Source organism: Panulirus ornatus, chromosome 2, assembly GCF_036320965.1.
Source record: "Panulirus ornatus isolate Po-2019 chromosome 2, ASM3632096v1, whole genome shotgun sequence".
NCBI classification, from domain to species: domain Eukaryota; kingdom Metazoa; phylum Arthropoda; class Malacostraca; order Decapoda; family Palinuridae; genus Panulirus; species Panulirus ornatus.
This window is the reverse complement of record NC_092225.1, coordinates 49,126,189-49,142,132: the sequence shown is the minus strand read 5'-3', so window position 1 is coordinate 49,142,132 and position 15,944 is coordinate 49,126,189. Positions and strand designations below refer to the sequence as shown.

The 15,944-nt window shown below is 42.1% G+C and overlaps 1 long non-coding RNA gene across 1 annotated transcript in view; it reads left to right on the top strand.

Moving 5' to 3' along the window:
- Window positions 1-9,131, top strand: part of LOC139756346 (uncharacterized) — a 125,119-nt gene extending 115,988 nt beyond the window's left edge. Inside the window, exon 2 of the long non-coding RNA XR_011714316.1 lies at window positions 8,670-9,131. This is a non-coding gene — a long non-coding RNA (uncharacterized lncRNA). The remainder of the gene's footprint in view (window positions 1-8,669) is intronic.
- The last annotated feature ends 6,813 nt before the right edge of the window (window positions 9,132-15,944 follow it).

Sequence of the window (15,944 nt, the reverse complement as noted above, 5' to 3'; positions counted from 1 at the left end):
CATGTTCAATGCCATTTGTCATGTTCATCTTGGTACCACCATGTTCACTCGCTTACCTTCACGTTCACAATTCTCACCATGTTTAACATCACTCGCCATTATATTCATTAGCCCTGATAGCATGCTCACCATCACTCATAACCATGTCCGAACCATCACCATCATGCTTATCACTCACCATCATGTTCTGTACCATTCACCTCATATTCACTGTCACTCACCAACATGTTCTTCACTTACCATTATATTTGTCACAGCATCAATTTCACCGTCCTTCACCATCATGTTTACGATTACTCACCATCACTCGTTATCGTAGAACTTACATATTGTCTTAACAGTAGAGTTGTAGGAATCCTGAGGGGACGAGGTTAAAAGCAGAGTTCCTTACATTAACGCTGGGCTGGGAGTCTGCTGAGTAATGTCCTCTATGGTCGGGATTAAGTAAGGTGTTCGTTCCTCATGGCACACCGCAGCCATGCGACTTGCCAATACTCAACTGGTCACTACTTCAGTCCTGAAACCATAAACATCCTTCTCCTCTCTCTTGAGATATAACAACAAAAAAATGGGATGAGAAAAAAAGAACTATAGTAACAATGTCAGAACGACTGAATAAGGACAGGGAAGACTTGGGGTCAAGAGTACAAAGCCATGGCAGAAATCTTCAGTGACTTTTGGTACCTGTATGTACGTACAGTCGAAGACATAACCCATGTCCCGAATCCAGGTTCACTGATGAGAGATGAACGTTCTTCAACAATGTGACATAAATGCTGAAGATATGAGCAATAAACGGAATAACAAATATAACGACAGACCTCGATAAGTTTTATCCAAGGACATTTCCTGAAAGGGGCGAACAATATGAGACAGTGAAGCCCTTGACTGCCCTTTTCAGTATCTTATTACGGGAGTTTCCAGATAAATGGAAATTTGCTAATGTAACACCGTTATCAAAAAAGGTTATATGTCACTTCATGGAAATTGTCCAATTACCTTAACGTCTACAGTGGAGAGACTTGTGGAAATCCTCAGTGGAGGTGGAATCGCAAACCATTTAGAGACTATCACTTGAAATTCTCAATATAGTTTTCAACGAAATCTCTCGTCTGACAAATTTGCTTGATATCTTTTACAATATGATAAACATATATGATGAAAGTAAAGCACTTGATGTCATCAGTCTAGATTTTCTTAATGCATCCGATAATTTCGGCATCAAAGATTACGAACAAAATTCGTCGCATGGCACTGATTGAGTTGTACTTCGGTGGATAAGAAATTGGTTGTCTGGTCGTGAACAGAGAGTTGTGATTAATGGTCGGTCCTCTGAATGGTGATACGTAACAAGCGAGTGTCACAAGGATCAGTCTTGGGACCTAATCTCCCTCTTTTATTGATAATGGGCTGCGTTGCAAGATTTTAAAATATGCTGAGCTCATAGGAGGAAAATGAATTCTAATATCAAGTGCAAAGTTTTACGTGTCGAGAACAAAAACTGGAAGGCAAGCTCCAGTACCAATCCTGTTGCACTGGAAAAATTACATAAGGAAAAAAGGAAGAAGACTTGGGCGTAATAATCTCTGGTGACCTTAAGCCATACAGTAAAAAAAAAAAAAAGCAAAAATGCTTAGGTGTATTGTATAGGTAAGGCCTTCGATTTTAAGACTAGGAAAATCCTCTGTGCTCCGTATTTTTCATTGGTTCGTTCCCCTGCCTAACAACCCAACATAGACAGAATGGAAAGAGCATAGATAGAATAAACAATAATCTCTTTAGCTTAGAAAAGCGAAGGTCAAGAGTGACCCGAGAGTTCAAAATTAACAATGGCTTTGATAATTAGGATTTATCAATTTCACTTAAGACTTGATTCGTTTACTATCACTCGCAGTGATGGCTACAAACTCGTGGGCAAACTTTTTACCACGAGCAATTTGCAATTTGGTTGAAAGCCTTACTGTAGATACATTTAAGAATGTACTTTATAAATATTTTGCTTCAAATCCTCGACTTTAACATTATTTGTGCCTTCCTGGTCACATTGACAGTTTGTAGGTTATTCTCTTTCAAGTATCTGTATACTTACTAACTTTTACCACACTGATGTGCGAGTTTCTGATACCTTCCACTATCACAAACACCCTCGAAATGACCCAATGGTCTGTTGCTGTTTGAATTCATTTGTATTCCTTTGCAATAACTGCAGCATTTATTTTTTTTATCTTTGTTCAGGTAAACCAGTTGCACACTTAGTAAAAACTGAAAAAGGAAAAAAATGTCATAGCTCACCGTGGACTTCAATGAGGTGTATTTGAAGACTGTGCTAGTGGGGAAAATATTTATCTCCGTGATAGTATAAACAAAATGACATTAGAATTACGTATCACTTTATTTATGAGTTTGATCAAAATTTTCCTCTTACACATTTACTTCTTTGTGCTAGGTCGATAGATTTATCATTTCGCTGAAATGAGCTTGTCTTTACCGTAGATCGGTACATAAGCAATTTCTTTATAATCTGTTCTCTTGATATACTGCACTGTCAGTGACTGGAGAGTCAGGAATCGCATTAAATCCGTCCCGATACATTAGGGAAAATGTCACTTGAACAGGATTGAATTCCATAATTTTATGAATATTAAGAGCTGTGTCAACCCCTTTCAATTTCCTATGTACCTTCACTCTAACTTTGCTGTTGTCTTCCCAGAGGAGGACGACGGAAGCTTTCGATCAACTGAGTATCGTAAAGAATTCTGAATTCCGTTTCCCAATAGATATTTTCTTTGTATACTTCAGGTTGTTTTATGACGACCATCCGACATTTGTTGGGTCCGACGCTGTATGTGTCACTCGTTTAGGCTCGTACTCAGGATCGTGTCCAGTAAGGTTACAGTGTACTACGATGCCTCTATAATGCAAATAATGTTAAGCCAAAAAGATATTTTCACGGAATATAGAAACATGATTCGAATCATCTCGTAAAGGAGACGAGGATCACAAAATGATCATGCTTTTACCTAACGAGTGTTAGATTTTTCGCACTTTATCTTCAGTGATTCTGGTATATGTTGGCTGGAGATATCTCCAGATGCCTCCATTGTTCAGTACACTCGTAAGACGACAGTCTTTATTAACCGTTTTCAAAAGTGGTTGGCATGACGGGGTCTATTCCTGTATCATTCCTCCCATTGACTTTAAACCGAGACGAACACTGGCATGAGGTTACACCAGTGCCCCAGCTCCTTCGCCACCAGCCACTCGCCTACAACCCCAACCACACCAACAGCTGAGTCTTTCACCTACACCTAGTTTCTACATCCTTATTAGCGTAAATGTCTGCCAAGTCTTTTCGCTTAGACAGTAGCCAATACCAGGGAGACGGAGAAAAGAAGTTAGATAGGAACAATACGAGGCAAAAAAAAAAAAAAAAAATGTTGCAGTACGTTTATAGCAGGGGTTCTGAACCAGCGAGAGGTAATGGATAAAAATGTGAACGTAACAGGGCAAGATAAGAGCAAAGGAGTAGCTCTAATGAACATAAACTGGACGAAGGAAATTAAAAAAAAGATTTAGGAAATGAGCTTGAGAAGCAAGGCAGCCGATGAACAAGAAATCACGTTCACGTTTCCAGGACAACGACACTCCAGGGAGTGTTATCATCCCTGCTGGGGAGAAGGGGACGAGGGGGAAAGGAAGAGGGTAGGAGGGGAGAGCGGCGGGAGAGGGAGGGATGGTTCGGGTGGGGAAGAGGTTAAGTAGGGTACGAGTAGCGGCAGTGTGAGATGGGCCGGAGAAGCAAGACACAATGGCAGCAAATGAAACTGTAGTGAAACTTTCATTTATGATAAACAAAACTCTTGTCATCTGAATGGAGGTGCTTCCTACTCACCGTTGGTGTCAGTCTGCTTTAAAAGGAAGTTTCATTAGTCGTGACTGTAACACGTATCACTCAGCGAAGCCGTTCCACTGAATCCGAACAAAAGAAGGAAAAAGTATGAAGAGACTTTCTCATTCAGTTGGAAGGATTTTATCCCCCATAGCCTGTACGAGGCATTTCCACTTCTTTCTGAGCAGAACTGACAATTTCAGTTTGAATAAAATTCCCATTCATTTCCGGGAAAAATAAGATATTCACTCTGAACGAAGCTGTATCGTCCGCTCGGAACAAACCCCAAGTGTTGGCCACATCCATTGGGGAAGACCCTCACCGAAGAGGACCGACTATTCCCCCAGGTGTGACGCCATGCATAGTAATCTCCAGATGAGATGTACGAAGGGGAAGGAGAAGGCGCGGATTATAGGAGATGGGGGAAGGTGGCAGTGTGAATGAGAAGGATCAAGGACGAGGGGCCTGGGCGACCGACCACTGCCAAGGAAATGATCGACAGAGAGAGAAATGGTGATTGAGATTCGAAACCTCGAATGCATCGAACGTCATCCCGTAATGATTCGAGGCATTTTAAGCAAAACAGTAGAGATATCATACCTTAAGGAGATTGTGCCTTTCAGTTGTGCATGTCAGTGGATTATGAGTGTAGACTGTATTGCTGTAACCTTCCCAGTTCCTGTTCATTCAAGATACAGACTAGTCGTGTACAGCTCTGGATCCCACACATCTGATACCAGAGACCTTCTGTATCTGGAAAAGGAAAAAATAACGCTGGACCATGTGGGAGAAAAATGGGGTGGGGGTGTGTGGGGGGGCAGCCCCAGAAATAACGGAGGACCATCCTGGAGATATATGAGAGGGGCAGCCCCAGAACCACTGGCGTACGGGCGGCATTGGTATTCATGAGAAAAATATGACGTGCCATTGTCTTCCGGCCACGCATGGCATACTGATCTCCCCCCCTCTGGCCTGGTCTGCGGCTCGCATGCCTGGCCGGAGTATTAGCAGAACGCATTGAACATGAAAGTCTTTTTTTTTTTGTAACTTTCCGGATATCTTTGATCAGATTCATAAATCTTAGAGTGATTGGGAAAGACTGCCAGAGATGTGCTACCACTCGATATAATCATCACTGATAACGTTGATTGGAAGATTGGTTGGTTGATTGGTAATGAGAGTTTTAGGCCAATCGACTGCCAGGGTCATTAAGGGAAGTCATGTCAAGTTGTACGTTAATCACCAATCGAATAATCATGCCATCATCTGGTGGTCTAGATGATTTTAAGACCCTCTCATTGCATGCATGGCTCTTGTATGATTGGAAGGACGTAATGATAATCATATTTAAGGAATTTTTTCAGCTACATAATTTTCGCAAAACAAGCAGTTATGATTATCTGTGACCAGTTCCCCCTCCATGACCTGCTGTCATTATAATCTTCTATTTTAGAAATATTCCGGAAGAGTAATATCTCAAGATCGGTATCTCACTCATGCGTCTATGCACACATCTGTCTTCACATAGACTATGTAGACATGAAATTTTTTTTTCTAGTGATAATCTGTGATCACAGTTACCTCTCCATGCATTGCTCTCATCGCACTGTTTTATTCTAGAAAAAAAAATACCGCATGGTAACCAATTCCTAAGGTTTTCATCTGCAAAATATGCTTTTTGTACACTTCTGTCTCCACGTAAACTTTGTAGACACGATCTTTTTTTTTTTCTTTCGGAGACTCTGGTCACGAACGAGTCATATCGAGTCATACACTTAAATGGAATAGGAAAAGGTATGAAAATGAAGACAAGTAAAGATAGAAAATGGAAAATAATTTAATATATAAGAAGTGGAAAACCGGACATTTTGAAAAGGACAGGTTTTAGTAGTTCCGAAAGATATGAGAAGGTAACGAGTTCCAAAGCTAAGCTGTATGTGTAAAATATTAGACGTTACAATGGCCCTCAATCAGTTGCCATTGGCCACACAGTAATCGTGTAACGCACTGACTTGCACACCTGAGTATTACGTGGTCTAGTTTATTTCGGGGGCACACAAGCGACAAGTTCTCGGGACCAGAAACCAAAGGAATATCTTCTGAAGAAGGAAAGAGAACTGACTAATGGCGTGGGTACAAATGGGTCAAACTTAGCAGTCTAATCAGAATGGTGCATGATTCGAAGTGCTTTGGACTCGACTCTGTTGGGTATGTACAACCAGAACCTTCCCAAATTTGATAGCACTACTCCAGAATAACTCCTTCGTAAAACCGGAGCGACTTTTCAAAGAAAGAAGAACTTTCAGTGACTGGACTTTGTGTTCCCACATCGGACTTCGTCCTTCGTCCTTACATTCTACAAGCACCCGTATCATCCATTTATATCATTCTCCATACATTCTTGATCTGCATTACTCTATACTTACCACTCCCTGAACTCCCAACTCTCCTTCCATTATCTACATTATCCTAGTATGGAGATTATGCAGTTCTCGTTCTCACCTCAGTTCTGTAAACCTCAAAATATTTAATGTCCTGATCCTAACCTCACTCATCCAATATTCCTAATCTTCACAATATTCAAATCTTTGTCGTCCTGATCTTACAGCTGCAGTTTAGCTCCTCCCCGGACTGTCTGAGGAACATTCATCAGGCAGCCAAAGTTACAAGAATTTGATCTGAGTGTTGTTGGTAATTACGGCTGACGAAAAACTCGCGAAGAGAAAACGGGGAAGTTGGAGGTAGGGGGAACTCGGCTCGTGTGAATTTACTGCAAATGACGCTCCATTAATACTTAAGAGCTGCGCACATTGCTCGAATCCTTACGAGGTTCCTCCTCTTGCATCATGAGGCTGTATTGGAGAGAGAGAGAGAGAGAGAGAGAGAGAGAGAGAGAGAGAGAGAGAGAGAAGAGAGAGAGAAGAGAGAGAGAGAGAGAGAGAGAGAGAGAGAGAGAGAGAGAGTACTCACGTACCAAGATGGAATTTTGCCATGAGGTGGGGATTGGCTTGGGCTTCGCGGTCACTTGGCGCTTTACTTGATCGCAATACCTTTGTCTTCTGCTGCTGCCACGCGCGTGTCGTAGCTAAGTTCGTCCGGAACACGTTTTGCAAGTCATTTGAAGATTGACCATCAACGTTGCGGCTAGGCTAGGTTAGGTTGGTGGGGGGGGAACAAACCTAGTTTATAAAAACGTTGGGAGCGAATCTTCAGGTGCTACCTTTTTTCCTTTTTTTTTTTTTTTTTTGAAACTTGTCCAGTCCTCACTTAAAGGTTTCATCAATCACTTCGTCTAGAATTTCAATTTCTTTTCGGCCAAATATTGGCCAAAGTCTCTCCATCCTTTCCGAGTTCTCGACTAATTTTCTTATGCGTTTTTTAAATATTTCAAGAATTGCTTTAGATTTCGCCTTTAATTACTTTGCTTCATCCATATTGCGATGCTTTCTGCTTTCTGCAATCGTACCTGAAGTTCTTTCAAGTCTTTCAGCACAGTTCATGCGTTTTGTTGCATCAATTTTACTTGTGAAATGTTTTTGAATTCTCCCCAACCTATCAGTCTTACCTAATTGGAGAGAGAGAGAGAGAGAGAGAGAGAGAGAGAGAGAGAGAGAGAGAGAGAGAGAGAGAGAGAGAGGGGGAGGGATGCATCAACAGTTCGTAATGTATACAAATACATTCAACCTAGCCTTTGAATGTTACATTCACGCTTGACATATATTTGGTGATAGAAAGACACACAGACACAGTCAAATAAACAGATTCTTAAGCTGTGATATAGGAGGACACTCTTTGACAGGTCCCCAGTCAGATGGTACGGGACAGGAAGGCTACGTTTTCACTCGATCTGAAAATGCCATTAATCCAGGAAGGTTTGGCCCTTTCTGCTATCCGAGGCACTGCCAGCCGTAAAGTCTGTACGTACGTACTTACGGAAGGAGAACTGCCACAATATCTTTCCTCTTCTCTGTACATAAGGATGGAGGTGTGAGCCTTTAAGGTTTACTTCCCATTAGGTTTATGTTATATATTGGATGTTTTAAAAGTACTGGGGTGGTAGTCTTTCAACTTCTACGTTCGAGCTGTGACTAAGAGTAAAGGAAAAAGAAGAATGAGGGAAGGAGATTTCCTTACAATATGTGATGAATCCCGTAAAAATTCATACATTTTAAAGTTATACGTTCCCTATTATAAACATTTCTTAATGATCTTTCGATACTTATATTAAGTTGAACCAAGTAGGGATGACTTTTTTGTTAACTTATACTTTAGACAGTCTCTGTCAATGGAACTCATGAGGACTTTCTGAGATGTATTTTGTGTTCCAAATCTTAGTTGGTTTATTATTGTTGATTATTTCTGCTGTAGGCCTATCGACTGCATGGGTCATTAAGGTCGGTAACGTCACTTTATACCCACTAATTGTGAAAAAGATAAGTTCTCCCTGCATGTGTGACCCTTCCATTTAGTCTGTACACAAAGACTCTTCACTGCTTCCAGCATTCTTCCCTGTCTCGTCCAAAATATTTTGGAAAGATTATTTTAGAACAATAGGGAATTTAATGAGGGGTTCACAACCCCCTTCTGCCCTCTTCCTCCTACTTGAAGATGAGGGTGATATATGCCCACATGTACTTTAGATGAAACGTGGGTTTAAAATACAATAATGTGTAGTTCATTCCTAAACAACTTTACAGTGACCTTTGTATTGCACGTATTTCTGCAAGACATAGAACCCCCTGGACCCCTACAGTACCTAGACATGTTCTCTTCATTACAGGAAATGAAGTGTGCCAAGATGACCAAACGAATTATGAAGTCATCGTATCCACGGAAATCCAAAATGGCCAAAAGGAAGGAAGATGATAGAAGACGGCAAGAAACTGTCGCTGAAACTGCCGCAAGACAAGCACAAGATAGGGAGATGAGAGCCCAAAGGAGAGCACGAGAAACGGCTGATGAAACATCTGCCATACAACAAGATACGAGAAGGAAAGCCAGACAGACACAACAGAAGACAGCTGATGATATTTCCCCAGAAGCCATTACATACTGGAGGAAGGTGATAAGGCTTCAGATGTCACTCAGGAGGAACTCGAAGTTGCAATAGTTGGATTAAATCACTTTGTGTGTTGTACCATATCGTACGTCCTGTATGTAGATATTAAAGTCTTAAAGCTTATAGCAACATTATGGTGATGTATTAGTCTCGTGATGATATAAATAAATCATGTGAATGTCAGTATTTATTCATTGCATCGACCTCTGTATGTTGTATGTAGTTTGTAACTTGACAAACGATGGGTACTTGAGCTTGTATTTTTCTCTTTATACATAAACGAATATGCAAACGATCTCACAGCCCCTTGACACTACATAAATAACAACTGATAAGCAGCATTAAGTTATTGAATTACTACACTGGTTCGCATAAGACGGAATTTTCACATCCTCTACCATCATCTTGACCTAAAAACATGAATCCAAACTACACCCTTTCCATATCGACCACTTCCACTCGACGAAACTCCAGTCATAGTTGACATCATACACGGCACACATGCCATTCTCTTCCGACATCATAAACACAAATCAGAACTCTCATGGCACCAGTTTTTAACAAGAGGTAGAATCCCTTAGTATCCCCTACAAACATTTCTTCCGCTTGATCTTTTACTCCACTTCAACCCGCCAGGTCACCCATCCTGTCCAAAGCAAACATAACAAAGCTACAAATTATGCAAGACAGAGCATTCAGAATAATCACTGGCTGCTAACAACTACAAACATTCAACACCTGTACAGTGAAGCAGAACAATACAGTAACACCTCGGTGTGATCGGCACCTAATTCTTTGCAACATCGCCCACCTTCTCTCACCCAAATCACTTCGTAATCAACCATCAACCTCTAAGTGGATATATGAAAAGCTCATCCTTCGCCCACAACTCAGAGCCTATACTTGCAGGTCCCCTTTTCGTACAGCAACGTGCATTGATCTCGTTAAGCACCAGATAACCTCCTTTACCCAACCCAGTCCTAAACTCCACCACACCCATCTGAAACTACACGCCTTAAACATGTACGAGTTCCACTTTCACGCTTGCGTTCCAAGCCCCTCATCCCAAGATGCAACCTCCATGCTGAAGACACTGAAAAATTGCTCATCCTTTACTCGCACTAAAGATATTGAGCAAATACTCAGTTCTCATTCACATACACTAAAGATACTGAAAGATACTGAACATTTACTCACTTTTCCTCTACACACACACACACACACACACAGACACCTCTTGACCTGTGTTACCTGTGAGGGAAGCATATAAAAGGAGAGTCCGAGGTTCAGCAGAGTAAGGTAAGATATAAACGAGCAAAAATGTTAATGGCATTAGAGTAATCCACCAGGATAGTAAGGGACAGTGTGGGTTAGTTAGATGAGTAACTCAGGGTAAAGACAAAGTACTGAGTTTCACAAGATTAAGGGAATGTTGTGGAGTGTGTTTACCAAAGTCAAGCTACTATCAAATGTTCAGTCAAGGTCACTGAGCCAAGACAGATTAAGTGGTTCGTGGAGAGATCTTTTTTTTTTTTTCGTTAACGACAAGAAAGAATTATGGTGAACAGTTCTGTTGCTATACTGAATCTATTCAATTTTTTTTTAGACTTACCAATTACTGAAAACTGACCTTGCATAACTTGAAAAGCAGTGAATGTAAATAACTGTTTTCGCTCGCTCGGGTGTTGTCGATGGATTCAGGAGTATTGAGTTACGGCGTTCATCACTGGCCACTGATGAGTTCATTTGTCTCTTGTGATCAACGTCCTCGACACAACCGACGGGTCTCTGATACCTGACGAGGGTCCAACCTCCCGCCGTGGCCACGGCAGGAGGAGAAGAGCTCAGTGGACACGCCCTGTAAATGTACGATGAAACGGTATTCATCTTGTAAGGTTATTTTCCATTCATTTTTTTAAGATCTTAATTTCAAATCTATTTCCTTCGTGCTTGTTCACTGTTAGCCTAAGCTAGGTAGAGCCAGGGATAGGCACCGAATTACCTCATTGGCTCACGTCCAGTCATTCGCTGTCTTGAATAATGCATCTGAACCGGAGCTCTCCACCCACAACCAAGCCCCACAGAATCCTTGATATTCATACTCGTACATGTCAGAAGATCTGCACTGTATGCCCCGACCACATGTGAAAAGTAATTAGAGAACCGTGTACGAGTGGAATTCAAGGAGTCACGTTGTCACAAGACACTCCGTAGTTCGTTTAAAATCTAAGTTAAATGGAAGTATTGATAACTTTCCAGTCAGTCAGAAAGTCGACTGCAAACAACCTTGATGATCAAACTTGCAGGACACGCACTGTGGGTGGAGCTAGGGTGATGCTGATCTGACCTGGATGAGCGGAGGCAGCACGAGAGGAAGCATTGTCACTGTGACTTACTACTGGCCCCACGGCTCCCTCAACATCGTTGGTCGTGAGATCGTCACTTGAGAGACTAAAGATGCTCTTCATACTGACCCAAACTGACCATTTGGATCTCAGTATCTGTGTGGGTGATGTGGCAACATTAAACCACCGTTTTCCATCACCACAAGCTAAATTATGGAGGTTTCCGTGTCATCAGAATGCACAGTGTGTCGATGGATTTGTTTTTCCATTCGTCATTTACGTCCTGGCAATCCTTTATAGGTAGACACTGCATCAACAAGCACTCCCCGGTAGAGATAGCTCCTAAGATGAATTACTCCAGTCGAACGTTTGATTATGGAGAGCATAATGGTATTGTAATGAGTATGAGAACCGGTTTGCTTGTTAACCTGACCCAAGATATGAAGAGGTTAGAAGACACTAAAGGACAGCAAAGACAGGAATGCCCAGTTTATCTGCAGCAGATATCCTGCGACTAATTTTTTATGATGAAACGTATATGACAAATAGGTGTTACCTGACTTCGCCCTGCTCATTTTGGCTAGACTGTACCATTGAGTGTAGTCTCTGGTCAAGGACCTTCTTATCCCAAAGGAGTGCACATCTCCCTGCTTTTGGAAGTCTTTCAACCTTGGGCTGCACGAGCTTTTAGAAAGAGACCCTTAGGTTATTATACATATATTTATTTTTTCATACTTGATCGCCGTTTACCACGTTAGCGAGGTAGCGTCAGGAACAGACGAAAGAGGCAGCTTCCGCTCACATCCAACCTGTAGCTTTAATGTGTAATGCATCAAGACCACAGTTCCCATCCACTACCAGGCGCCACAGACCTTTCCAGGGTTTTTCCGGGACACTTTATACGTCCTGGTTCAATCCATTGACAGCACGTGGACCCCAGTGTACCACACCGTCCCAATTTACTCTATCCCGTGCACGCTGTTCACCTGCATGTTCAGGCTCCGATCGCTTAGAATTCCCCTCCCTCCATCCTTCTATCTCGAACATGGTCTCTCTGCTCTCCTTGTCACCTCCACCTCCGACATATATATCCTCCCTGTCAACCTTTCCTCACTCTTTCTCTCCAGATATGGAGAGAATGAGTCCGGAAACGTTAACAGAAAGGATACATGTCTCAGAAGTGGAGGGGACAAGAACAGCCACACCAAATCGGGAGACGAAAGCATGGAGCAAGAGAGACCTCGAGCGATATATGTATATATGGCAAACATCTTGTGTCTCGGATATATAGTCAAGTGATATTGCTGTGTCCTTTGTTTCTTAATGCACCTTAACGTATGAAAGGATCTGAATTGTGTATTACGTTTAGCTCAGATGAAGTGTATTGCAATACCATCAAGAGTGAATATCAGTTTCAGAGCATTTGACGTATCTAATGTGTAACGTCTCTCACAGATCATACACTGACCGTATAATGCTCATTCTCTTCGTTGCTTACTTTCGTGTAACGAGAACAATCTTTGAAACTGGAAAGACTCGTAAACCCTTTAAGTACTGGACATGTAGGGAGGTACTCTAGGTGGCGAATAAGACGTTAGGCCAGCATCATCTACATCAGCCGGGCGACACGTCATTAAGAACCCTTATCCCTCCACACTTGCTAAGCCACCTGCTCGAGGCTTCAAGCCATTGTCGCCCGTCTAGCAGGAGCTCCTCATCAACTGCGTCCGGACCACTGGCCACGACCCTGCTTTTGTCTCGCCTAAATCCCGCGTTGTTATGCACGAAGTTGCGATAAGCTGAAATGGGTCGTCGGCGCATCCTAAATTCTACTTTGGGAGAGTTTATGCTCGAGGTAATGCGATAAGGAACTGGCGTCAGAGTCTGGAATAACGGGATATAGAAATATGGAGACACCCGCTGAGACATGGCTCGAGACTGTTCGTTATTTGTTATGTGGGAGGCACCAGCTGAACCTGCAGCCGGAGCCCAGCCAGGTGGCCCATCGGCGGCCGACACGAAGATAAATTCACTGGTAAATTCATGTAGGCTTAGCCATGATCTTTAGTCTTGGAAGGTCTCCGAGGCCTACCTGTGGAAGAGCCAATTATTTATGTTGAAGAATGTCTATCGAGCGGCTCCCAGTTCCGGTGCCATGTTTCTGGTTTAATCATAGGGAATATTGAGGAGTCAGGTGTGTATGAGAGCTGTCTTAAAGAAGTGACTGTTACCATAATGAAATGTTTGGGTTGTCATGTGTGTTCGGGAACAGAATTCTGACTAACCATGGAGTATGTTACTGTAGCCTAAATAAATTGTTGTAGATAAACTTTTACTATACTAAATGTTTAGAGGAAAGTGTTCGACTGATTATCTTAATGTGAGACTCCTTTTAATTTCCATCCAGCGTTGTTTCATGCTTGTAGAAGGTTGTAGACAGAAGCCACCTAGGGAAATATTGCTGTCTTGACTAGGGGATATCGAAGTGATCTCCGAAACCACGTTACACCCTCCGTGTTAGTGGGTTATAGCCGCCCTGGGATGTATTACCCTCTTCACTTTGGAGTTTTTAAGTGATGCACGAAACCATCTCGTACCCTTCATGTAAGTGAGCTGGAGACAGCAACCACTTAGGGAGGAGCTACCCTCCTGACTAGGAGTGCTGAACTAATGCCAGTTGGTTGTAGACAGAAGCCTCCCAGGAAAGCACTACAGTCTTGACTTATGAGTGTTGAAGTGATGTCTGGAATAAGAAGTACATGTTATGACTGCTGGTTTTATTTTCTCATCAACTTAAAGCTAACTGTATAGCCTTAGCGTCTGCCTACATGCACCACAAACCTTTCCTCTTTTATATTGCGTATTTTACTTCACCCTCCTGCTACTCTCTCTCTCTCTCTCTCTCTCTCTCTCTCTCTCTCTCTCTCTCTCTCTCTCTCTCTCTCTCTCTCTCTCTCATTACAAAGCCCTGCATCACAACATCTTGAATTATTCTCATCCTTTACACCTTTCCACTCCATTTTTTTGTTTGTTACTCAAAGCCTCTGTCATCCATGAGGACGTTTAGTGTCCGCTAAAACCTTGTTCACCTCATATATTTTCAAAGTCGATAAACGGCTAAGGTTTATTGCGGGTGAAATCATCGTACACTAGTCGCTGAGACTAGTGTTTCTAACGATGTGAGCAACAGCAACCCGCCTCGGTGTGACTCAGGCTATCTTTAAGAAAGGATTATCAGTCTTCAATCCTCCTGGCTGCCATTCATTTTGAGAATTTCGCTTCTAGGCGCTATAATTCACAAACTGAGCTTCGAATTGGTTTGCACTAATTTTTCTAAGAAAGAGAAAGCCCGGATTCTCTCCTGGAAGCAAGAAAATTTGGGTTCACCTTAGGTTTCTAGGCACACTGGTCAGACAGAACTCACGATCAGGTGGCAGCTTGCCAGTGTTCTTTGGCTCCCATACAACGTCATTCCACTGCCGAATCCTATCCTTGGTCGCCCAGGAAAGGCTTCTAGATCTATAGATAATCTCCGAAGACGATTGGTATTGAAGCTACCTCGCATTTCAATCACTCAGCTCAAGAAAAGCTATCCCAAAACTTCAAAGAAATCTCTTAAAAAAAAACCATTCAACATTACGTGAAAAATGACCTGAACATTCGCTCCCGCAAGCCAGCTGCCATTTGCTGTTTGCTGATGACACGGATCTGGTGGCAGAGTAAGTCGAGAGTAAATATGAAGAAGAGTAAGGTCATGAGTTTTATCAGAAAAGATAGTTAAAGTTTGATCGAAGTGGCCCTGGAAGAAATGTAGAGTTTTTGATGCCTGCGGATGTACAAGGCGGCTGATATATATATATATATATATATATATATATATATATATATATATATATATATATATATATATATATATATATATATATATATAGGTTTCTATATAAGTTTAGTTGTCACCCTTTACTATGCAATCCCCTGCAAAGCCTTCTCTGTCTCACAACATTATCCTTTCATCCCCTTACCCAGTTCACTTTATCTCTCGCTCTCTCTTGTTCCTTATCTTCCTTCCTGTTCTCCTTCCTTCCCCCTATCTGAGGCATCAGCATAATCCTGGCCTTCGTGAATGGTCTGAGAAAATGGAGCTTCCCTAGCAATTAGTTCGTTACCACACTCTCCACACATCATCAAAGGACCCACTTCCCACTCACACACACACACACACACACACATACGTGTATATATATATATATATATATATATATATATATATATATATATAATATTATGTATACGCGTGTGTGTGTGTGTGTGTGTGTGTGTGTGTGTTGTCAGACGCTGAGTGCAAGGGGTTACACAACTAGTGAGTCGCCTTTCGTGAGTTTGGATCATCGTCAGTGCAAGAAACGAACCTTCGCGCTCCAAAGGGTTTCACCTATCCCCTTCCCCTGCATGTAGTGCAGCCTTGAAGCTTCAGTGGCGATATGCAGGGGTGCACGTGGACATGAGGTGTAGGATGTACGTGAATATAAGATACAAGGCGCATGTGAGCATAAGGCGTAGGGTGTAATTCAACAAAGAGTGTAAGGTGTAAGAGAGTGTAGGGTGCAAGGGAACACAGGGTGTAGGATGTACGTGAACGTATGGTGTAAGT